Consider the following 24,556-nt stretch of genomic DNA (forward strand, 5'->3'; position numbering starts at 1 on the left):
GAAGGTTAAGGACAGATGCTTAGGAGAAGGAAAATGAATTTGTGAAAGAGATCAGAAAGAAATGTCACAAAATCAAGGGAAAATAGGATAATTAGAATGATTACCAGAGTTAAATTCTACAAAGGATTCAGTGGTGATGAAGACTGAAAAGATGGCTCTGGGTTTAGAAACAAACATATTTAGTGATGTTAGAGAGTAGCAATGTCCATTCATAAGAAGAGCTGTACACTCTGCTGGCTAGGTACCATTTTTTCTCCCTTTCATATGACTCCCTGCACTATGTCCAACTCTAGTAGTAAGCCATCTACTTTAACACAGATAATGGATTCTCTCCCACGTAAGTAGATAAATCATCAGGGAAATCATTAACAGTAGAAAGACATATAACCTTGAAATCTGGTAAATGGTTTCAGAATCTATGAATAAATATTGCCCCCCAAAAAATGAGTGATCTAACACTTGATTAGATAGAAGACCCTGTGGGATTTGAGGAAAATATGGAACCATAAGATACTTTTCCTGCATGGTTCAAAGAGAAATGAAAATTATGAGAACAGAATTTATAGCTTGCACAACAAAAATGATGGACAGAATAGAAAAACAAATCTGCAATGATAATTCTCACCAAAACAACAAGAGAAAAATACATTGAGAATGTAAATATGTAAAAATGTAAATGTCTAGAAAAAGACAATCAAAAACCATTAACAGTAACGAAAATATGTTTTCTATGAAAGCAAAGTATGCACAAACGCATAAAGATAACTTAAGGTTCATAGACCTTCTAGAAGAATACAACAGAACAAAAAAACTTAATTATCACAATGCAGTGAAGAAAATATAAGAAAACTGCCCAGAATTCCTGAACATAGAAAATGAAATATGAAGTGAAGAAATTTATAGGTTGCCATAAAAAACTAAGATTGTAAATTCAGATTTAAATTTAATAATTAAATTTAGAATTCAAAATTTTAACAGTTCAATTCAGAAGCAATAAGCTCTTCAAGAGGATCAGGAGAAAGTCCTTCTGAACCTACCAGAAATTGGAAGAGGGAATGGAATAATGTGTTCCAAAGAGCAATGGAATTCAGAATGTAGTTCAGGGTCCTACCCTGCACATTTAAGCTTAACCATACATAAAAAGAGGGATATTAAATAATAAAAAGGCATTTGAGACAATCTTTAAAAGAAAACCATACTTGGAAAGATTATTTGATTTTTGAACACCCCAAACAGAAATGCTGAAAAAATGAATAAATGTAAGAGCCAAGGGCAACAATATTAAGAGTGACAGAATGGAAACCAGTAAGAAATTCTTTCTAAGAATACACAAGGAGATGGGGATAAAGGCCCAAGTCTGGTGGAGATTAGGAGGAAGAGGTAATCCTGAGGAATTATGGACATAACCTGGTAGCACCCTGCCTAAAGGTAAATCAATGTTCTATTGGTTTGTTTTTGTGGGAGAGTATCTTAAAGAGGGGGGGAGGAAGAGAAGGATAAAGAGAATCTGACTGTGATGTATCTGGATCAAAATGAGGACTAACAATAAAAATTGGAAAATACCTCTAAGGTCTCAGTCAGAGAAGACCCTGCAAGGTAATAGAGAAAAAGGGGGAAGAAAGGAAAGGATGGGAAAGGAAGAAGGATTTTGCTTTGGTGGAAGAATGGGGTTCCACTAATGAATGCTCCTAGAAGTGAAGAGAAGAAAAGATGTGGAGGAAGATGAGAATCTTGCACTGGACATAGTCTGAAGGATTTGATGCTTGAAAAATCCATTTGTCCTTCCTCAAGAAGAGAGGAGTAGAAATTTCTAAGAGACCTAAGATAGTAAGAGGGCATGGATCCAGGGAGAATCTAGAATAAACAGATAGAGAAGATGGAAAGGGAAGAGCGTGAGAGCAATCCCTGTTGGAAAGGGAAACAAAAAATGAAATTTTTAAAAATCCTAATGAATAGGATTAAAGGGGAAGAAAAGGGAGAATCTACATAAGTGAAAGGGGAAAGGAGGGGCAAGGAGAATTATATGGCTAATTAACTACTGTAAGAAAGAAAGAAAATGGAACTAATAAGCAAAATTCCAAAGGTAATCAAACAAGAGAAGGAGATCAAGGTTGAGAAAAAGACAGTCATTGGGAATAAGGCCATCTTTTTAAAAAATTAATGGAAAGTAACTAAAATAATATAGAATAGTTTAAATTAGAAAGAATAAATTGTAACTTGAAAAACTCAATATTAGAGACATATATAACTGATAACTTTGTGTGAATAGATTAAATAATTCAATAAAATGAGAAAGCACAAGTTGGACAAGGAAAAGAAGGCTTTAGATTTGTTGATTATTACAGGAAATAGTTAAAAGATATGCTAAAAAAAAAACTGAGGGAATGGGAAAAGATTTACTATGAATTGAGTGAAGTCAAAAAAGCAGTTGCAATCATGCTTTCGAACAAAGCAAAAAGAGATAGGGATAAACAAGGAAACTTCACTATGCTAAAAGGAACCATAAGTAACCAATAAAAGTAAAAAAGCAAACAAAAACTACACCCTCCAAATGCCTTACCATCTAAATTCATAAAGGAAACATCTGAGATACATGAATATGAAACTAAAGAAATTACCAGACAAATTTGAATTAAAAACACTTATGAAGTCATTTAAATAGGACAACAAAAGAATAAACATATTTGTCAGCACTATTAATTTGGACCTTTCACAAAAGATACCCATGTACTAAGTAGGGCACTGAGATATGAAAACAAAAGTTAAAAGGCATAAATAGTTAATTCATTAGTTACAATACAAACAGTAATTGGTTCAAAGACTACAAACAAAAGATAGACTTAAATGGAGACTTAACAATGAAATTCTAAAAAATGAGTGGTTCAAAGAACAAATATAGAAACAATTAATAATTGAAAAAAAAATGATAATGAAGTAACAACTTACCAAATTTCCTGGGATGCAGCTAAAGCCATCCTCATGAAGAAATCACCTTCCTATAAGAATACATTAACAGAATAGAAAAAGAATGTTTTAACAAAATGAATATAAATCTTTTTTAAAAAATTAGAAAGACAACAAATAAATCTAAAATAAGCACAAAAATATGGTAAAATTAAAGAGGAATTAGATAAATTAGAAGCAAAAAGCTCCATAGAAATGATAAATAAAAGTAAAAGTCATCCTTTAAAAAGGCTTTTAAAAATGATAAACTGTTAGCTAATCTGATTAAAAAGAAAACAGAAAGTCAAATCAATACAAATAGTAAATGAACAACATTAAATCATAGCAAAACCAGAATCAATCAAAAAGAATAACCAGAACATAGTATGCATAATTATGTTAACAAAATTGAAAACACAGAAGAAACACAGAAATACTTTCAAAAATATAAAATATCTAAACTATCAGAAAATCAGATAGAAATAACAAATAACTCAATCCCATGAAAGAAAAGAGATTTAATTATAAAGTAATTACTAAAGAAAAAATAAGTTCTGACCTTGATGGATTCTCAGTAATATTAGATTTTTAGAGAACAATTTGTACCTATACTTCAAAAGTATTCCATTCTAAATATAAAATGCCTAAAATATCTTTGGATCTACCAAACACACGATTCTCTGTATTGCAGATAGCCTTTTCCTTGTGAAACCAAGATCTAAGCTATTCATCCCAAATCCCTCTCAGTCCTTTCAGCTGAATGGATTTGGCTCATTTTTAAGAGGATGTGTGATCCACCCTCAGGTCTGAGGTAGAAAAGAACCGAAATCATGTCCTTAACTCTTACTTCTTCACCTACCACATGCAAACAGTTACCAAATCTTATTCTACCCCTATAGCAACTTTCACTATCCTCTTTCCTCCTTTGGAGGATCATGCAATAAACAACTCTAGATTAAATCATCATCTTTAGCCTAGACTTTTGCAAGAATTGACCTCCAATCCTTTTCTCCAATCCATCCTCCATATGACTGATTACCAAAGTGATTTTACTAAACTCCATTCTTACCAAGTCACTTCCTTAATCAAGAAGCTCCAACAGACTCTAGGATAAAAAAAACCGGACTCAGTTTGGCATTTATATCCTTCCACAATCTGGCTTTAGCTTATCCTAATAAAATAATCCTCTCATGAATTTTTTCCTCTCATGAATTTTATACTTTTCACCAAACCTACTTGTTGGTCATCATATGACATTATGTATCATATATCATCTTTTAAGAATCAAGGTTCAAACTGTCTCCAAACTGAATAAAGGCATTTATTAGAATAACACATTTAAGAGGCCCTTTTTTTTTTTTTTTTCAAAGGAGCAGCAGCAATAGCACTCCAGTTGGAAAGTGGTTGAGTTTATACAGAATATAAATGCTGAATCATATTATCAGTCTGGGGCTGGATTGTGATTAGCTATCCACTGGGGGTTGGAGTGAGATTGGTGTTAATGAGTGCTAATAGGCCCTGAGATTACTATCAACTGGGAGTTGGAGTGTGATTGATTAGTTCAGCTGTCTTATCCTAGAAGTCTAGGCTGTTGCACTGACCAGGGAGTTCCTCATTAACATTCCTCCATACTTTTTACCTACTTAACATATGCAAACTGCCTCCCTGACTTTGCATAGGCTACTAATATACTCACTTCCACTTCACCTCCAACTTTCAGGTCTAAGTCCATTCAAGACCTAACTCAAATGTGATCTCCTTGGAGAAACCTTTCCTTATTTCCCCAAGCATTAAGATTTCCTCCCCAAACTTTGTATTTATTTCATTTATATTTTGTTTGCATTTATTTGTGAACATTCTGTATCTCCTCCCCCTCCTTCACCTTAGCACTCTAAATAAACTCTTTGAAGGGTAGAGACTGTCTCACTCTTACATTTGTATGCTCATTATCTAGCACAGTTCCTGGCACATAAAAAATTCTTAAATCAGTCTTTGGTAGTTAGGTGGAGTGTTGGAAAGTGTATTTAAATTATTATTTTAAATTATTTAATTATTATTTATATTGTATTATATTATTATAAAATTATTATTTAATTTAAGAAGAAAGGATACCCTCAAAGAAGGGAAGAGTCTCAAAATTGCTGGAAAGAGGCAAGTGAATAGATATATTTATACATGATTAAATCAGCTTTCTTTAATTGTATCTAGTGCCAATGAAGAAGAAGGGGAGGAAGTAGAGATTTGAATATTCTTCCCTGCCTAGAATCAGCTCATAGATTTATTGCTGAGAAGGACCTTGGAAGTCATCATATCAAATCACCACACTTTACAGATGGCAATACTGAGAGCTACAGAAGTAAAGGGCTTTGCCAGCCCAAGCTCACACTGCTAAAGTAAATGGCAGATCTAGGATCCACTGTTTTTTGTATTTTTTTAAATGTCTTCTTTATCATCTTCTTTAGAGGAAAATGCTGAGTCGTTATAGGACTCAGCATTAGAAGCACCCATAGAAATAATTTAGTTTGACCTCTTCATTTTACATATGGAAAAACTGAGGCTTGGAGAAATAAGGATCAATAATCACTTATCATTCTTCTTTTTTTTTTTTTTTTATCCTGCCAGAGGGCAAACATGAAGGGAGGGGATACAGAGACATTATAAAACTGCATTCAAACAGTAAGCTCCTTAAAAGCAAAGGCTAACTTTGTTTTTCTTTGCATCCCTAGCACTTTAGTATAGTGCTGACACACAGTAGGCACTAAATAAATAGCTACTGACTGACTGAATAACAATGAAAGTGTCCTTAGACATCATTTAGACAAAATCCTGCATTTTACTAATAGGCAATCCTGATCCAAAAAGATTAAGCAACCAGTCCCTGAATATAATGGTGCTGAAGGGCAGAGCTAGGATTCAACCTCAGATCCTCTATCTATAGATATAAAGTAGCATAAGATAAATGCTAAGGATACTTCTGTTCCTTTCCCTTATTCCTCTCTTAAGCCTTAGTTTTCTGAGCATCTATCTGGTAGTCTTAACTTGTCAGAGGTCTCATCTTTTGTTTCAATGCTATTTTGGAAATGGGAATCATTTTCCAAAGCTCTGGCTATATCTCTTCATTGATCTTGTTTAAGTAAAGGCAGGCTGAATCTTCACATTTTTAGAAGCTTCCAAATCTTTGTCTTTGATATAGCTTTGAAATAGAATGGTAAGGCTCATAATTAAAACTGCATAGGTACCCTGTTAATTAATTTAATTAAGTTTTGAACTGAATGGGCTCTTGGGAAGTTATCTTGCCCAAATCTTTCATTTTGTAGATGTAGAATCTGAGGACCAGAAAGTTGTAGTGATTTGGCCAATGTGACACAGATAGATATTAGGGTGCTATTGGGACCTTAGGTTCTTTGCTTCTGAATCCAGTATTCTTTTCACTTCCATGAGATTTTCTCTACAATAACACCTAGTATGGAATGTCAGGACTTCCAAATAAGAAATATTTACCTAAGTTCTTGAGTTTTGAAAAGTACTTCCTCCTCTCCCTATTTCATCTGAGTCCCACAACAATCCTGTGAGTCATACATTAAAGATATTATACCCATTTTACAAAAGAGACAAATAAGGCATTTAAATGTGAAGTACCAGTAGTACTTCAACAGTAGCAAACAACAAGGGTCAAAATGCTATGTTGTGATCCATACTCAGTTCTCACAGTCCTCTCTCTGGGTGTAGATGGCTCATTTCATCAGAAGATCATTAGAACTGGCCTGGATCATCTCATAGTTAAAAAAAAAAAAACACATCCATTAGAACTGATCATCATATAATTGTGTTGTTGTCATGTACAATGATCAGATCTGTTTTTTTTAAAACATTAATTTTACAACTGAGTGATCTGATGGGCTGGTATAGATCTGACTCTGGAAGTTCAAAAAGCAATTATGACATTCAGACAAAAGGTAATAAGAGCTTGAAATAAAATAGTGATAGTGTCAAAGGAGAGAATCATACATAGAAAGATGTTACAAAGTCATAGACATCAGAACTTGATAGCAGATTGAATATAGAAGGTAAGAGAGAATGGGGGTCAAGGATAACACTTAGGTTGAGTCTGGGTAACCAGGAGGCTGATAAAGCCATCAATAGTTAAAAAAAAAAAAAGTTTAAAAGGATTTAAAGGAAAAGAGAAAGATTTCAGTTTTGGACATACTCATTTAATACATCTATAAGACATTCAGTTTGAGATGTCCACTAGGCAGTTGGAGATGCTATTCTGGAGTTGAGAGGACTTTAATGCTGAATAAGTAGATTTGAGAAACATTAGCATAGAATCAGTAATTGAATTTATGGTAGCTGATAACATTAACAAGGGAAAAAGTATGGGGGAAAGTGAAGACAACCCAGAATAGAGCTCTGGAAGACCCACCATTATCAAGCACAGCCTACATTCAGCAAAGGAAACTGAAGTAGTCAGATAAGTGGGATAAAAAAAACTAAGTCTAGACTAGCTCCCTGTAGGGCCTCAGGATTAGCCAGAATCAGGAGAAATCAAAGTCCTTGGTCTCTAGGGGGAGAAGTGAAAGAGGCAGGCAAGCTGCCAGGTGGCTTGCCAAACATGTATCCGGGATTCTGGAGTCTGGAGTCTCCAGCCTCTCTCTTCCTCATCCTGCCACCAAGGACCTCTGACTTCTCTCCCCCAACCCTCCAATCTTTCTTAGGATTACCTCACTACTACTCATTCAGCAGGCACCAATCATGAGGAGAGCAGCATCTAAATATATGCTAATATAGCCATTATCTTACATCAAATAAATAATTAGCCTTAAGTACTCTCTTGTCTGATTCAAGCACACCTTTTTTAGAGTTTCAGCCCTCTACAAAAACACAAGGATAAGGTTATATCACAGAAACAAACCAAGAGAGAAGAGCATTTAGCTAGTAAATATCAGAGGCAGGTAAGATATGAAAGTTAGTCTTCCTGATTCTGATGGTGTTCCATTTCTGACTGTAGCTTTTGTATAAGAGACATTAGACTTTATTCATTGGACTTGCCTTTACTAGTATCTGTTAAATATCAGCCATATGAAGGTTCTGTGAAAGCCATACAAAATGCTTTTTTGGTTGGTTAAGCCTTCAAAGACCTCTAACAAAATTAACAGGAGCATGAAGGAATAGTGATCATGTGTGATGGGTGGAGTTTGTCATGCTCCTCAAACCCAACAATGACTGAATCATTCCAACCTAACTCTGGGTTTCTTCCCTAAACCCACCCCAACTCAGTATATACAAGACATTCTCAGAAAGCCAATAAACATATTTTTCCCAGCAAACAGTAAAATAGAATTTGGAAAGTTATATTTAGGGTAGATGTTAGAATGCACAAGAGTAAATTGGTACTTCTACTTTGGAGAAAGATAAAAATTTTCAAGAAGAACATTATCAAAGGAGGTGCTCCTAACCATTTCTGAAAGTTCAAGCAATAGAAATCAAGAAATATGTTAGGAATTCAGCTTTCTCCAAAGGATGGGGTCCTGTTAGCTACTTAAACCTTTCTCACTTGAACTAGGTTTCCCCGTCTATCAATCTCTTTGAAGTCTCATCTCCCTTACAGTAGCATCCTACAGCTGTCCTTCAGGGAACTGTCCCACATCCACCCAGGGCAAGGTTGTTTGTTACACATGGAATCTTTGAAGGTTGACCCTGACTAATCAGATCAGATTTATTTTAAAAAATATTATTTATATAGGTTAGTAACATAATGCCTAATATCTGCATGGCATTTCATCATTTTCAAATGCTTTCAAGGTATTATTAGCTCTGTTTTACAAATGAGAAAACTGAAGCCCACAAGTTCATTGTACAAGATGATGTAATCATGGGCAAAATCAGTACTAGAGCCCAGGTCTCCTGACTCATAAAATCATTGGTTCTTAGGATTAGAGTAGGGATCAGTTTATTTGTTTGATTGTTCATTTGCTTTGTTTTGTTCTTGCCTTTCTTCACATCCCCTACGAACAGCACAATGCCCGGCACATAGGAGGCACTTGATAAATGTTTGTCGACTTGATTTGATATTGTCCAACATTAAACATACTGCATAAATTCTCAATAATCCACCCTCTGTTTCAAAATTTCCAGAGAGAAGGAACTATCTAATAAGGCAGGCAAACCTGATCTCTTTGCCCCTATGTGCTCCACTACCAATACTGCTTCTTATTGCCCTCTCTTCATCTTTCTCATCTTTTCCCTCCCTTTCTCCTCTCAAAAGCAGCTCACAGGAGAGATGTTAAACCCCTGTTCCAAATGCTCTTTCCACTACACTGCATTGCTTATTATATTAAAGAAATAGGGCATAATGTTGAACTAGATTGTGTTTATTTTTGGATCTTCCCCTTCCTACCCTGTGTATGCCCCTTCCTTTTCACACATGTCTCAGATAGCCTCACTACTTCCCAAAAGGATTTATTTTCTTGGATAGCTCTGAAGGATGGAGAACCAGGAGAGGAATGAGAAAGAAGGTGAAGAAGCACTGAGAACCAATTACCAGCAATTCCCCTGACTACTGACATGACATTGGATAAATCACTTTCTCTGTATCTTAGTTCCCCAATCTATAAAATAAGAAAATAGGCTAGATCAGGACATCTTAAACTTTTTCCACTCCTTTTTGAGAATGTTTTCATGACACTAATTATATAGGTACATAAAATAGATATATAAAAATTAAACATTTACTGATAATGAATCATAATTTCACAATCTCTACCATATGGAGCCACAAAGCACAATTTAAGAAGCTGGGGGCTAGAACATAACTTTCTCATTCTCAAATTCAAAAGTTTAACTATTCTAATTCCTCACTAGGCTTAAAACTATTCTTTTTTATACAATAGGGAGTTTCCTCTAAAACTGAATGGAAATGGATTTCTTTTATTTGATAGGAGTGTGATGGGGAAAATAAAAAAGTTTAAATGCACTAAAGTAACTCAGTAAAGAAACTACACTGAGAAATATTTTGGAAAGTGAGCAATTGCCATGATTCCATCTCACCCCCAAATTATGAGTTAAGACCCAGAGTTTGCCCAGAGCATGACCTGTCTTTTTTTCATGTCTCTGAAGAATGAAACCAGAAGCTTCAAAATGGATGCTACTAAAAGAGATAGTCAAGTGGACTGCTTGACGTCTTGGATTCTTTACCACTTAAAACAAAAATGTCCCAGTTTCTTTTCCTCTTGGGTCTGATGGGTCCGTAAAAGTCAGGGTACGTTCTTTGGCCAGCAGAGGGAGCTGTGCGTATGTCTCTGGAGGAAGAAATTGAAACTCTATGCTGCTTCATCTCACAATGCTTCATTGCCAGTATCTCTTGATTATAGTTAGGGCCCGCCTTTAAATTAATAGTTTTTCCTCCCCTTATCCAGTCACTATGATTTCAGAGGCACTAGAAATGCCCTGCTCAGTTCCTTCCATTCACTTGGGCTCACCAATTCTTTTAAATGTAGAATTCTACAACAGATTTCTTTTGACATAGGACTTCTTCTAAGAGAAGTCGATCTTTAAGTATTTATTATCGGTCATTTATATCTTATCATCAGTAATTTAACCTTTTTTTCCCATGGAGCAGATTTTGATAGAGGGGATACTTTGCTCAACATGGATATCGAGTGCCTATGGGAGATAAGAACAATAGTGAAACACTGAAAGGAGAAAAGAAAGATGGAAGTCTTGAAGACAAACCTTCACTCATTTCATTAATAATAATAGTTAAGCGAGTTGTCATATATAATTGTGATGGGATACTATTGAGTTAGAAGAATAACTAGCAGAATATTTTCAGAAAAACTTGTGAAGACTTGCATGAACTGATACAAATTAATTCAGAATATTGTAAACAGTGACAGCAATATTATACAATGATCAACTGTGAATGACTTAGCAATACAGTGATTTAAGATAATTACAAAGGACTTCAGATGAAAAATGCTATAAATCTTCAGAAAAAGGACTGCTAGAATCTGAATGTAGACAGAAGCATAATTTTTACTTTCTTTATTGTTCTTGGATTTGATTTTTTTGGTTTTGTTATGGTCTTTTCTTTTGCAGCATGATTAACGTGGACATGTTTTATGTAACTACATATGTATAATCCATATCTAATTTCTTGCCTTCTGAATGAGGGATAAGGGAAAAGAAAAAAGGGAAGAATATGAAACTCAGTTTTTTTTAAGAATGTTAAAATTTTTGCTTGCAAGTAATTGAGAAAATATAGAACTTAAAAATTTTAAATTACTTTACTATTTTAAAAAAACAATAAAGAAAAATTTCTCACTTATTTTGTCACATGAGGAAGGTCAAGCCCTAGCATTCTAGTGAATGCCGCAAAGACTCAAAAGTACTCATCTCTAACATCATGAAAGAATTTTACCTCAAAATCCTTTGATAGAGGGAATAAGCAATCATATAGCATCTACTATGTGCTAGGTCCTGTGTTAAGTACTTTACAAATATTATTTCATGTGTTCCTCACAACAATCCAAGTATAATTATCAACCACATTTCACAGTTGAGGAAATTGAGGCAGAGTTGTGATTTGTCCAATTAGGGTATATCTGATGCTAGATTTTTGACTCAGGCCTGACTTGAGGACCGGTGCCATAGCTATTGCATTATGTAACTGTCCTGAAATTCTAAATAGTGTATTCACAGGGCCTAGATACTGTATTGTATGCTCAATGAAGCAAATTCATATGAAAGAAGGAAAAATTTAGGCCACATATTAAATATAATTACTGACTAAAGCTTATCATTATCTTAAAATTATTACTCAGGACTGTTTGTAAATCTTTTTATCTAATTTTTTTTCAAAAGATAAGTATCTTGGTCTTCCACAATATTGCTCCTTCTGTACTACATCTAATTTGAAGGATTTACAGCAAGATATAATTGAGGGTTTCAAAAGAAGGGAGGATCTGAATTACTATTTGATCTTCACTATGGAGTGCAAATCTGTTACATTGCTGATTCATTGAAAAAATGGAGCACAATATAGCTATTTTCTAGGATGCCATAAGTATAATTCTTTCTCAATGCAAGTAGGAGATATCTCAAGATTGATTTCTGACTGTAAAACTTACCAAATAGATAAATCAAGACATTTATTTTTTACAAAAAGATTTAATAATATTTTATTTTTCCAAATACATGCAAACATAGTTTTCAACATTCACTTTTGCAAAATCTTGTGTTTCAATTTTTTCTCTCTCCTTCTTCCCCGCTCCCCAAGACAGCAAGCAATCTGATATAAATTAAACATATGCAATTCTTCTAAACAAGTTTTCATATTTGTCACATTGTGCAAAAATAATCAAAAGAAAGAAAAACATGAAAAAGAAAAAACAAGCTAACAAACAACAATAACAAAATTATACTATGTTTTGATCCACATTCAATCTTCATAGTTCTCTCTGTGGATGCAGAAAGCACTTTCCATCACAAGTTTATTGTTGAAAATCTCATTGTTGAAAAGCGTCAAATCCATCATAGTTGATTATCACGTAATTATTAGTTCATGTAATTCTTTCCAGATTTTTCTGAAATCAGCCTGCTCATAGTTTCTTATAGAACAATATTATATTCATATATCATAACTTATTTAACCATTGCCCACTAATGGGCATTCACTCAATTTCCACTTCTTTGTCACTACAAAAAGGACTGCTATAAATAATTCTGCACACGTGGGACTTTTCCCCTTTTTTAGGATCTCTCTGGGTACAGACCCAATACAGATACTGCTAGATCTAGTTTCAAATTGCTGTCCAAAATAGTTGGATAATTTCATTCCACCAACAATGCATTTGTGTCCGTTTTCTCACATCGATCCTAATATTTATTATTATCTAAAAATGTATTTCCTTTATCAAGGAATTTAATACAAAATTCTTTTAACAGTGAATTCCATTATTCCATTCTCTGGTTAACTAGTTTATATTAACTACCTGGTGAGAAAAGGAATTTGAGATAAGGAAAATTAGCAGAGAAATCTGAAAATATTTTGAGCTCTTGCCAAGTGAAGATTACTCAGAAATTAGAATGAAGTAGCTGGACTTAAAAGCAGGGTGGGGATAGTTATAATATGAGTCAAGAGTAAAATGAGACTTAATTGACCAAAATGTGATTCCCCAATTTTTTTTTCATGAACACATTTACCACATTTTTCAAATGAACAGGTAGAGTTAATAGCTGTTTAATAGGTATAATTTAAGAGACAATTTGGAAAGTCTATCTTGCTTCCCCCATAAATATCAAGGAAAATGCTTCTAGTCTGAGGAGGCATTTCTTTGAATGAATCATTTATCCAAGATCTAAGTAAAAGTCAATTCATGAAGTCACTACTAGTCATTTGTACTTCAGCAAGGTCAGCTATCAAAGATATTTAACAGACAGAATAAGATATATGATAGGGAAGTTTTGAGGAAAAGATGAGAGAAGAAAATATCCAGAGAAACTGATGCTGACTAATCAGGCAGACTTGTGTAGGCAGGCATCTCATTGCAGGGTACATTATATGAAGACATGGATTTCTTGAGATATAGCCAAAATGGAACACAGAGAAAAAAGAGGAAAGGAAGAGTAACTGCACTTGATTTCAAATTTTACCTGATATGGGCCCTGGCATAAATCAAAGTATACTTGTGCTTTTATACTAAAGATCTGAGAACAAGAAATCAGTTTCCTATGTTTTCCTATAACAAAATTATAAATTCTCATCTTATACATTTTCCCACAGGAAATTCAGGAGCATCGTGAATTTCTCTTTTATTGGCCTAATTTGTGGGATCTTCTGGCTGAGACACATGTTCCAAGTAAGCACTTACACTGGGGCTCCTAACAGCTCAAGCAGTGAGAAAGAATCACAGTTTCAGAGTATTAGATATGGAAGGAACAGCACACATGTCCAGTCCTGCCCATTTGTTTTACAGACGGAAAAAACAATTGAGTTCCAGAGAAATCTAGTTCCAACATTTTCAGCTGAATTCTTGAGAACTACTTCAATATTTCACTTCAATTTGACATGGATTTATTGAGTATCTACTGGGTACAGGACTCAGTTATAGATGTTCAGAAAAGAAATAAAATCTGCTCTCAGGGAACTCAGGTTCTATAGAGGTTTTTTTCTTGGAGATAGCCAGTAGTTTAGAATGGATCACCAATAGCTCTCTTGCCAAAAGTATCTCTGCCATGAGCCAGCCATATTGTCTAAAATAATCATAGACCTGTAGGCTAAATCACTGACCTGATATTTAAAAGCTTTGGAACTACAATTTAATGACAAATATCACCTAGTAACATATTTGTTCCAATAATTTGCCAGATTATATTTACTGAAGTATAAATCCTGATGTGATTCAACAAAGAAGAATTTGAGGGTTGAAAAAGATCCAAATGAAAATGAGAACATAAAAAAGGTCCTATATCTGAGGATTAGGACTTCAGTATCATATGCTTAAATCTTAGTCTCCTAATAAGTTTCCTAATTTCCCTATTACCTCTAATCCATTCTTTTCTCTAATGAGAGATATCTCCTTTTGCATTAACAGGGTGGTGGCATTCTACCTATAATTTTATAATATTTATCTTCTACCTATCACGTCCATTTTAAATGCCTTTGCTTGACATTTGAGGCTTTCCAAAATGTGATACCACTATACCTTAGCAGCTTTATCTCATATTATTTTGTATTTTATACTCTTTACCCAGTCAAAGTGGGCTCTTCATTTTATCATATATTTTCCCATTCCACCAAAGCCCTAATTGTCTCTAGCTAGTTATAGCTTGAAACTAAGAAACCTCTTATAAATGATCATAAACTATGTAGACTATGTTACACATTATACTTGAAATATCTTTAGTCATAAAGAATCCAAGGTAGAAATACTTGAAAACTCACATATATGTATATACACATATCATATATATATACATTTAATTATGTGTGTTATATATAATTAAAGCATTTTAACAGCAAATCCAATTATTAATGGGTCAGCAACATCTCAGATGAAGGTGAACACAAGACTATAATAGTTATCGTTAGAGAATGTATACCACCAACCTTCCCATCCCAATATCTTAATATTCTCTTGACTTGCATTCAAAACATTTATTTTTATTCTTACTAATAAATTGTTCATCTTTTCCCTCTCCATAACTAGTAGAAAATATCACAAGGAAAATTCTTTTCCTAGATCATAAATTTACATATAAGTTATGGTTAAATTATAGGAAACCAAATGAAAAGAACAAGGAAGGTGTTCAAAGCTTTCAACTGAATATCCTAGATCTAAAGTTCAATTTGATCTTTGGAAAAGGTCTTCAATAAAATCAACATTTTCTCTACCCTACAATGAAGAACAATAGGAATTTTCAGTCAGGATATAGATTTAGTCTGACATCTGGGTAAAGTAAAGCAGAGTACAGAATATTTAGTGAATATGTGGTCAACCAAATAGGTGAAGGCAAACTTAAACTCTGGCCTTTTTATCAGGAGCAGGGAATTTGAGATTGAATTATTTGCATAATTACCTAAAAATTTTACAGTAACAAGATTGGCAGAGGTTCAAAGCAATTGCATTTCTTTGTTCTGTTGGGGCAGGGAAGGATGGCATGTCCACAAATGCCTGTGGCATAAAAGCAAAATATAAATCTTGGGGTTTTTAGGGAGGAGGAACAGAGAGGAAGAAAGGGACACCAGAGAGAGAGAGACAGAGACAGAGGGAAGGAGGGAGGGAGGAAGGAAGGGAGGAAAAGAGGAAGAAAAGGAGGGAGAGACAGAGACAAAGACAGAGAGACAAAGAGGAGGGAAGAAAGAAAGAGAGTTAGAGACACATAGAAGAAGGAGACATAGGAAGGGAGGCAGGGAGGAACAGAAGGAGAGAAAGAGAGAGAGAGAGAGAGAAAGAGAGAGAGAGAGAGAGAGAGAGAGAGAGAGAATATTTTGTTTTAGCCCAAGATGTATGAAAAACAATTCTAATTGTGCTAAGCACATAGTAGGTACTCCACAGATTTTTTAAAATCATCAAGCAAATCTTTATGGAGTATAGGCATCATGTACATGAATCCACATGCCTATTGAGTGAAGAATTAAGAAGGCAAACAAAAGAATCAATGACAATTAAATAGGTAAAGATAACACTTCTTTCTCTTTGATAGAATCAGTCTGTGAAAATAACTCTAACCAATAGGTGAAGCCATAGGGTCTGAGTTCCCAAGCACAGCTCTTCTAACCAGACCTATGAAATGCATAAGATCTGCTGGCTTCTGAGCTTCCTTCTTTCTTGGCCCTCTTCCCATTGCAGTATCCCACACTGGGTCTGAGCAAACTCTGGGATCGGCTTAGAACTTTCTTTTGTGCTGATGTAAAAAGGCTCTACATCAGAGAAAGGATCTACATCAGTAGAAAGGGAAAGGCTCCCTAGGCATCAGGGTACTCCACTTGTCATGTGGTCCTGCCCTAAGCTGTCCCCTGTATCCACAGACCTCTTTGTATCATTGTGTTGATCTGGGATGGACTAAAGGACTCACAATGACTTTTTTTCTGAATTTCTCCATCAAGATAAGATCTTGTGCATTTCACAGGTCTGTTTAAAGAAGTTATGGATGGGGGGCAGCTAGGTAGTGCAGCAGATAGAGCAACAGCCCTGAAGTCAGGAGGACCTAAGTTCAAATATGACCTCAGATACTTAAAATTTCCTAATTGTGTGACCCCGGGCAAGTCACTTAACCCCAATTGCCTCAGCAAAAAAAGAAAAGAAAAGAAAAAGAAGAAGTTATGGATGGGAGCTCACCTGTACTGCTTCCTTCTACTCTGTTATCTTAACCCTTTAAAGAAATCAGATTACAAATCGTTCTTCTTATATTTTACTCTGCACCCTTCTTGTCTCAGCTGTTTTTATAGATGATGTCATTAGTCCAGTCTTGAATTAAGGTGAGGTTGGACATATTCTGGAAGGCAGAGGGTCTTTCCTGAGATGTGCTCTTATAGTAGAGCCATTTGTAGTTTCAGCCCTTCTCACCACCACCCAAACCTTGAACTGGTCTAGATTAGATGCTCCCTAATACATTCTAGGTCTTCTCATGTGTCTGAAAATAAATTAGAGAGATTGAAGCTTTCCTTCACCCTCAAAATGATGGTAGGGATACTCAAAACACAAATACTTAAAAAAAATCTACAAGCAAAATTTCAGAGAAAAACACGGCTTGAACACAAATTGTGGGCGGTGAGAAGAGAGATCCTGGCAGATTAAAACAAAATAAATTATTTTTTTAAAAAATGTTTTAATGTAAAAATAAAATTCAATATAAAGAGATGGAGAATTAGAATAATTTATGAAATAAAGGCTATTATCTCCTATAAGTAAATCCAGGAATAACATAGCTAAAAAGTGATTCCTATGATTTCTTTTAGATCTTATCTTTTTGTGGCTTTCCATGGGTCAGTGCTTTATTTTGTCTTGTCAAAGTTTCCATGTTGCTTTCAGAAGCAAGTACAAACCTGCCAATGTGCTGAAAAGAAACCAGGAAGTAGTAAAGGCCTGGATTGCTAGAGGATTCCTACTCTGACAAATTATATTCTATTATATTATATAGCTTTATCCAAAGAACCTATTTACCTAGTCTGGCAGAGAATCAAGGGAGGAAGCACTTTGCTAACATAGTGGTCATCAAAAAAATAAAACCTCAGGGTCCAGAAGGCTTAATGAATCATGTCTTTAGGGGAGTCAATTATTTAATGTCTATCCTTTCCTCAGCATCTAGATTTGAATGTAGTGTAAGATTGTCTTTTGTCTTTTGTTTTGTTTCAAATTTAACAAGTCTTACCAAAAATTTGGGTTGATGTGGAAGTTATATGATGTCTAAGCTTCCTTCTGACTTTCAATTCTACAACAGTCTAGACTTCTCAATGTATCATTTCTTCCCCCAAACCATCTTTGACTTTTTATGTCCTCCATTTATATTTTTGAAGTTAATTTGGAATCCATCGCTGTCTGAGAACCACCCATTTTGACTTACACCTTTATACTGGTTGTCTCATGTGTGTACAATATACAACTTCCTCATTTCTGCCTCTTAAAATCCTTCCTTTTCTTCCAGATTCAACTTAGGAGCCACCTTCTATGTAAAGTTTTTCTTGACATTTCCTATATGTTTGTCCCCCACCACCATTTTCTGCCATCATAGGCTATAAGCTCCTTGAGGGAAGGAATTCTTTCACTTTTGCCTCTTTAGTCCTAGTTCCTAGCAAAGTGTCCAGCACACAGTAGGTACTTAATGAGTATTTGTTGATTGATTTATTGGCAGTAATGTAGGCCTGGGAGTGCTAGAAGAAATGCTTAGAACCTAAAGCCACAGAAACACTGGATTCCTAGTCATTTACAGAACTGCTAACTCTGCATCCCATTGGGAGTGAGGTCTCCAAAACCATGGAGGCCATAAGCCAGGTAAGCATCAAGAAGTTGTTATAAGAGAGAGAGCATCATGAGTCCTACAAATAGTTCTGTTTGTTACCTTCTAAAACACAGACACATCAAGATGAAGAACATTAGTCATCAGTGGTTAACAACTTATAATCAAAATATTATAAGTACTGTGAATAAATACCAACATGGACACCTTTCCATTTCTTTATAAAGAATCATCTTTGTGGCCAGTGAGTGGTTAACTTTCTTGCTGTTTTCCACACACAAAACTCTGTGTTCTCTCAATAGTGATCCCCATGCCTAGAATACTTTCCTTCTTATTTCCATCTTCTGGTTTCCTCGGCTTCCTTCAAGGCTCAACACTAATCCTCCTTCTCCAAGAGACATTTCCAAGGGTCCCTTTTACTTTCTTCCTCCAGAACTAGGGCTTTCCTTCTGAGATTACCTCCTATGAATACTGTATATGTTTTGTATGTACATAGTATGTGTATGTTGCTTTCCCCATTAGATTGTGAGCTCCTTGAAAGAAAGGATCATGTTTTTGCCTGTCTTTGTATCCCCAGTGACTATTAAGCATAGTCAATGCTTAATAAATGTTTCCTGATTGATTTTTGTCTACAGATACAACAGGTAGGAAATTGTTTCCTCCCCTTTGAGCACACCCACAACACTCAGTCCAAGCTCTTTGATATTATATATTATCCTGGGGCTTCATTGCTTTAGTCATCTAAACAAACATTTATTAAAGGATGAAAGAAAACAAGCCCTTATTATATGACTACTATGTGCTAGACCCTGTCCTAAGTGCTTAATGAATTTACTGTGCTAAGAAGAGCCCCTCTTTGATTTGGGAACCAATACAGGAAAATATCTAATTGTGAGACTGTCACTGTCTTCTAGAAACTATTGGGGATTTGATATTATTAGGCTCAAAGAGCAAAATGTTGGCTAGATTGTCCAAGTCTGCATTGTCCAAGTTTGAATTTGAAACTGAACTTGATGGTTAATGCTCTAACAGTATGTAGAAAGACAGAGTGCACCTGTTTAGCATGATGTTAAAATGGTTTTTTAAGAGCAGTTTTTTCCTCCCTTTTTATTTTAGCTTTAAAAATAAAGGGATATACCTTGCAAAAAAAGTCTGTCTTCTAGAATCTGGGAAAAATTCCCAAATCAATCCATTCACATCTGCAGAAAGTCTTCTTGCTGCTTTTGCACAAACATATTTTCTCAAAGACTGAGAGTTTGGAGAAACAAAACATCCTTATGAGGCAAACAGGCAGCAGGATTTGACCAGTCTCCTGCCTAAGGGTAAAAAGAACAAATTTTTGCCTCTGACCTTCCAATTATGTAGCTGACCCTCTTTGAAACTCCACTTCCTCACCTGAAAAAGGAATATAAATTAGCATGAGGCTTTCTGAAAGAACTAGTTCTAGGACAACCATTTGTTCTGGAGTCTTGAGTATTAGGGAGATCCTATACTGCTATGGAGCAACTGGCCAGTGATTTAGGGAACTACTTGTTGAAGACAGAGGAAGTTGCTTCAGGTGATATTTAAAAATACTTGCATATAATCAATGTACAGCATACACCTCTCCCCACCCCAATACACACACACACACACACACACACACACACACACACACACACAATGGATGATTGGCTACCTAATAACATCCCCTTATCCTGTCCATCCACTCCCTGAAGCTGCATATTGATGATGCCTTCTCTCCTTCAAAGTTGTCCTTGATGTGCATTTTATCATGATTTCAACCCTGTAAACATATTAGGGAGAAAAGAAAAATTCACAAGATGATTTATGTAGGGGCTAAAGATGATTGGGTTACACAGAAGCGGCCTTCTTTCTTTACATTAATGATTTGCATGAAGGGGGACACGAAGGTGAGAAGAATGCTGAAAGACATCAGGGAAAAAGATGAAAAAAAGCCTCTTCTTCCTTTTGTGACCCCAGAAATCATCTTTCCCACTTCAATGGAGAGAGTCAAGTTGAGTAATGTCTGCTACTGATCTGTTTAAGAGAAAAAAATGCCAATCCAGCTGACATCTGCTAGTCCAAGGCTAAATGGTGAATTGGCAAATCTGGCTTGTAAGATATTTCCATCTCTCATCAGTATCTCTTCTCTGTGAGGTTCCCTTAGTCTAAGAAGACTCCCAGGACCCTCCACTTTGTCCAAGGACCTTTCCTAGGATGCTCCATATTTAAGTCTAGAACAAGCAGGGAACTGAAGGGATCCCTATTAAAACACTTCCCATTAGACAGATAAGAAAATTGAGGCTTAGGCCTTCTAAGTGACAAAGCTTTTATTCATATTTATTTCTCATTCTCGTTCTTTATTTCATATTTATTTCACTTTTTTCTCTCATGTTTATTATAATAATTAATATAATAATAAAAGGTACTCAGTATAGGCTTAGTGCCTCATTGACTGACTGAAAGGTGAAGTTTGAACTTGGGACCTCTGACTATAAAACTTATTTTCATTATGCTACTCTGCCATGTTTCTCCAGGCAAAATGTATCTATCTTATGTCCCAGTTTCTTTATAACTCTATTCAGTGATTGACCTAGCTAACAGGATAAACTGATTTGGGTGGTAAAATGTTAATGGGTAATAATGATTTAATGTGTTACTAATTTCTCAACTTTTAAAATAAGAAGGTTGGATTAGGTAAACCTGAAGGTCACTTTCAACCCTAATATTGTATTCTTTTGACTCTTTCTGCATATGTACATTTCACTAGGGTCTTTGACTCAAAAGAATGGCTATGACCATTTCAAGCACCTTGCTTGGTTAACCTCAGTGAAAGGATTGTCTCTGGACTTCTGCAGTAACATAAAGTGACTATTGAGACTATCTGTGATTGAGGTAGAGTCTGCTGCCAACACACTGAGCATGTCTGGTGGCTGAAGTGAGAACATCTACCCAACCACCCTATTATTGACCCAACTATCATTTGATGGTCCACATTTAAGTAGAGTGCAGAGGAGAAAATTGAGAATCAGGAGACCTTCATTTCTCAACTTGGCTACTAATTAGTTTTGTGATCTTGGGAAAATTATTTCATCTCTCTGTGTCTTAGTTTTCTTAAGTATAAAATGGAGGCGGGGGGGGGGGGGGCGGGGTTGACCAGATGATTTTTGGAGTATCTTTCAGATCAATTTTCCTAAATCTAAGCTCAAGGAAAAATCTTAATTTAGAGTTTGAGAAATAGTGCATTTAAAAAGACAGGACCCACCACATTTTTTAAAAAATGAAATTGATTCTGAAACATACATTTTTGAGTTAATAGTAAATGTTAAAATGGTATATGTGCTGCCGAAGCAAGCACTAAATGTTAAAATAGCAAATCTAACACCCAAATATGCATGCACAAAAAATTAAATAAATAAATCCCTTGTTTCTTAGTCCAATGACATTACTAAGGCTGCATTGTCCTATTCTCAGCCAGTGGTTAGTGTGTGAGCAATGACACATTCTAAAGGGAAAGAAGAGGAGAAGGTGGGAGGAGAAGATGGGGAGAATATAGGGTCCACAAGAGGACATCCACTCAGGGAAGCAAATTAGAAAGAATGCTAACACAGAGACAAATGAAAATGTTTCTACCATTACTTTTTATTTCCTTTTGAATCTCACCAAGTTGGTAAAATCATAGCTGATAATCTACAGCTAGGTCAACCAGACTGCAGCTTGGGCAGATTCATCTCCCTTGGGCCATAAAAAAGTTATTAATGGTATGAAGAAGCAAATGTAGTTATTAGAATAGAGCTAGAAAGGATTAGCTAAGGGGAGGATTTTAAGTAGGATGAATTTTAAGTAGGCTCTTAAGAGGAAGGAAAAGACAAAACTCAACAGAAAAGCAGAAGGACATTCATTCTACTCTGGAAATGATATGAGTGAAGGCCTATTAGGTGCTAGAGTAAATAAAGCACTGGACAGATCTGAGTTCAAATATGGTCTCAGTTATATGATGCTAGACAAATCACTTAACTTCTGTCAACTTCAGTTTCTTCAACTATAAATGGAGATAATAATAGCATCCATCTTAAAGAATGGATCAAATGAGATATTTGGAAAGAATTTAGTACATAGTAGGCACTTTTTTAGTGAATGCAAATAGAAGGCCATAGAAAATTTTTCATTTTTTACTTAAAGCCTAGTCCATGTTTAAAAATAATCATAAGCTTAGGGGGTACTCAATGGAAAAGTTCAGGTTAGTAACCAGAAATCAAAGTGAGAAAAAAAATGTGAAGTTCAATATAACACTTAGGAAGGGAGTCTAGTCTTCTGTGAGGATGAGTAAAATGTAACTTTGGTGTGACTTCTGGGAAAAGATAAGCAAAGGGGGTAGAAACATTTTCATTTGTCTCTGTGTTAGCATTCCTTCTAATTTGCTTCCCTGAGTGGATGTCCTCTTATGGACCCTATATTCTCCCCATCTTCTCCTCCAACCTTCTCCTCTTCTTTCCCTTTAGAATGTGTCATTGCTCACACACTAACCATTGGCTGAGAATAGGACAATGCTGGAGAGAATGTCACTGAGAAAGAGAATAGTGTAGGCTTGAGCTAGGAAAAAATTTCCCCTTGAGTCAAGAAAGATCTTAGGATCCCATATTAGCTTGCACACATAGACTAACTTCCCTGGGATATAGACAATTTTCATGTAATTGGGTGTAATTGGCTCTATCTACTCAAGTGTCTGACATGTGCCCCTCTTGAAGTAGGTCCAGTAATCTCTGACCTCACAAACCATAAGAGAGGTGACATATAGGATTAAGTCTTTGAGGGAGAGGATGCTAAGTTGGTACTTGTGTCCCTCACGTCCGGGATAAATGGAGAACTATATAGCAGTGTTGGTTCCAGGCTGATAGAAAATCATTGGAGATGACCCAGATAAACTTCAGAACTATAGGCTTAAAGTCTTGATTGTCTCACCCCTAGTTGTGTCTCAGATTTTGAAAATGTTAAGAAATTCTATTTAGTGCCCTTCTCTTACTATTCACCCACCCTGAGTACCCTGCCTTTATTATTACAGGAGGCAGAAGATAGCAATCTAACATCTGGGCATCTGTTCAATTAACCAATCAATAGGAATCTGTACGTGTTTTCTGAAGGGAGCTATTTGGGACCAGCCACCTACTAGATCTACAACCTTTGGAAAGAGTTTCTACTTAAGTGTCTATTTGCTCCCTGAAGAAAAAAAAAGTAACCAATAAATTTGTCCCAGAAGTAATGATTGTATTTCATTAAGTTCATCAGTAGTTCAGATGAGGAAAAATCAATTACTAGCTTAAAAAGGCCAAAATACACATTTAGGGTTTTTAGTTAGTTTAGTACTTTAGAAAGTAATAGGACAGCATTGGGTCTCTTTTATTTCATTTCTCAGTCATTTTATTATCAAGGTGGATGGATACCTGCAAGGATGTAGAATATTTTCTAATTTTAAGATATAAAGCCAGAATACATCGAGTGTAGATTGAGCAGATGGAAGAAACCAATTAGAAATATAACAGTTTGACCTTTGTTGATAGTAAACTGTTGCTACTTTGTTTTTTCTCTCCTTTTGTTATTTCTCTATAGTACTATACTTGAAATGTTCTTTTTTTAAATGTCAATTTATGATATTTTTATTCCTCTGAAAATGGAAAAATAAATTTAACCTATTCTCAACTAGTGATTAGTGTGAACAATGACACATTCTAAAGGAAAAGGAGAAGATAGGAGGAGAAGATGGGGAGAATCGAGGATCTAAGATACTATCTCTTCCATCATTCCATTTTAGCTCTTGCAACTATCTCCTCTTTGTCTGAATACCTTGGTTTATGTTTATGCTTTCTGGATCTCCCTTATCAGCTATCATTACACATCAGCCTTTTTTATTTATTATTGCATACCAAATAAACCAGCACCAGGAACAAGATGTCTTTCAGAGTTGATATAATTCTTTAATAGACTAACTATTTCCATTTCCCTTTGCTGTTATAAACTAAGATTGGAAAAGTTCTCCTGCCTTTTCCAACCTCATCTGGCTTTTGCCAAGTGCCAGAATTAGTTCTGTTCTATGTATTCTATAGTTAGTTTATAATAGCAAAGGGAAATGGAACTTATAATCTGAGTTCAAATC

Source organism: Antechinus flavipes, chromosome 5 (assembly GCF_016432865.1).
Source record: "Antechinus flavipes isolate AdamAnt ecotype Samford, QLD, Australia chromosome 5, AdamAnt_v2, whole genome shotgun sequence".
Classification (NCBI taxonomy): Eukaryota; Metazoa; Chordata; class Mammalia; order Dasyuromorphia; family Dasyuridae; genus Antechinus; species Antechinus flavipes.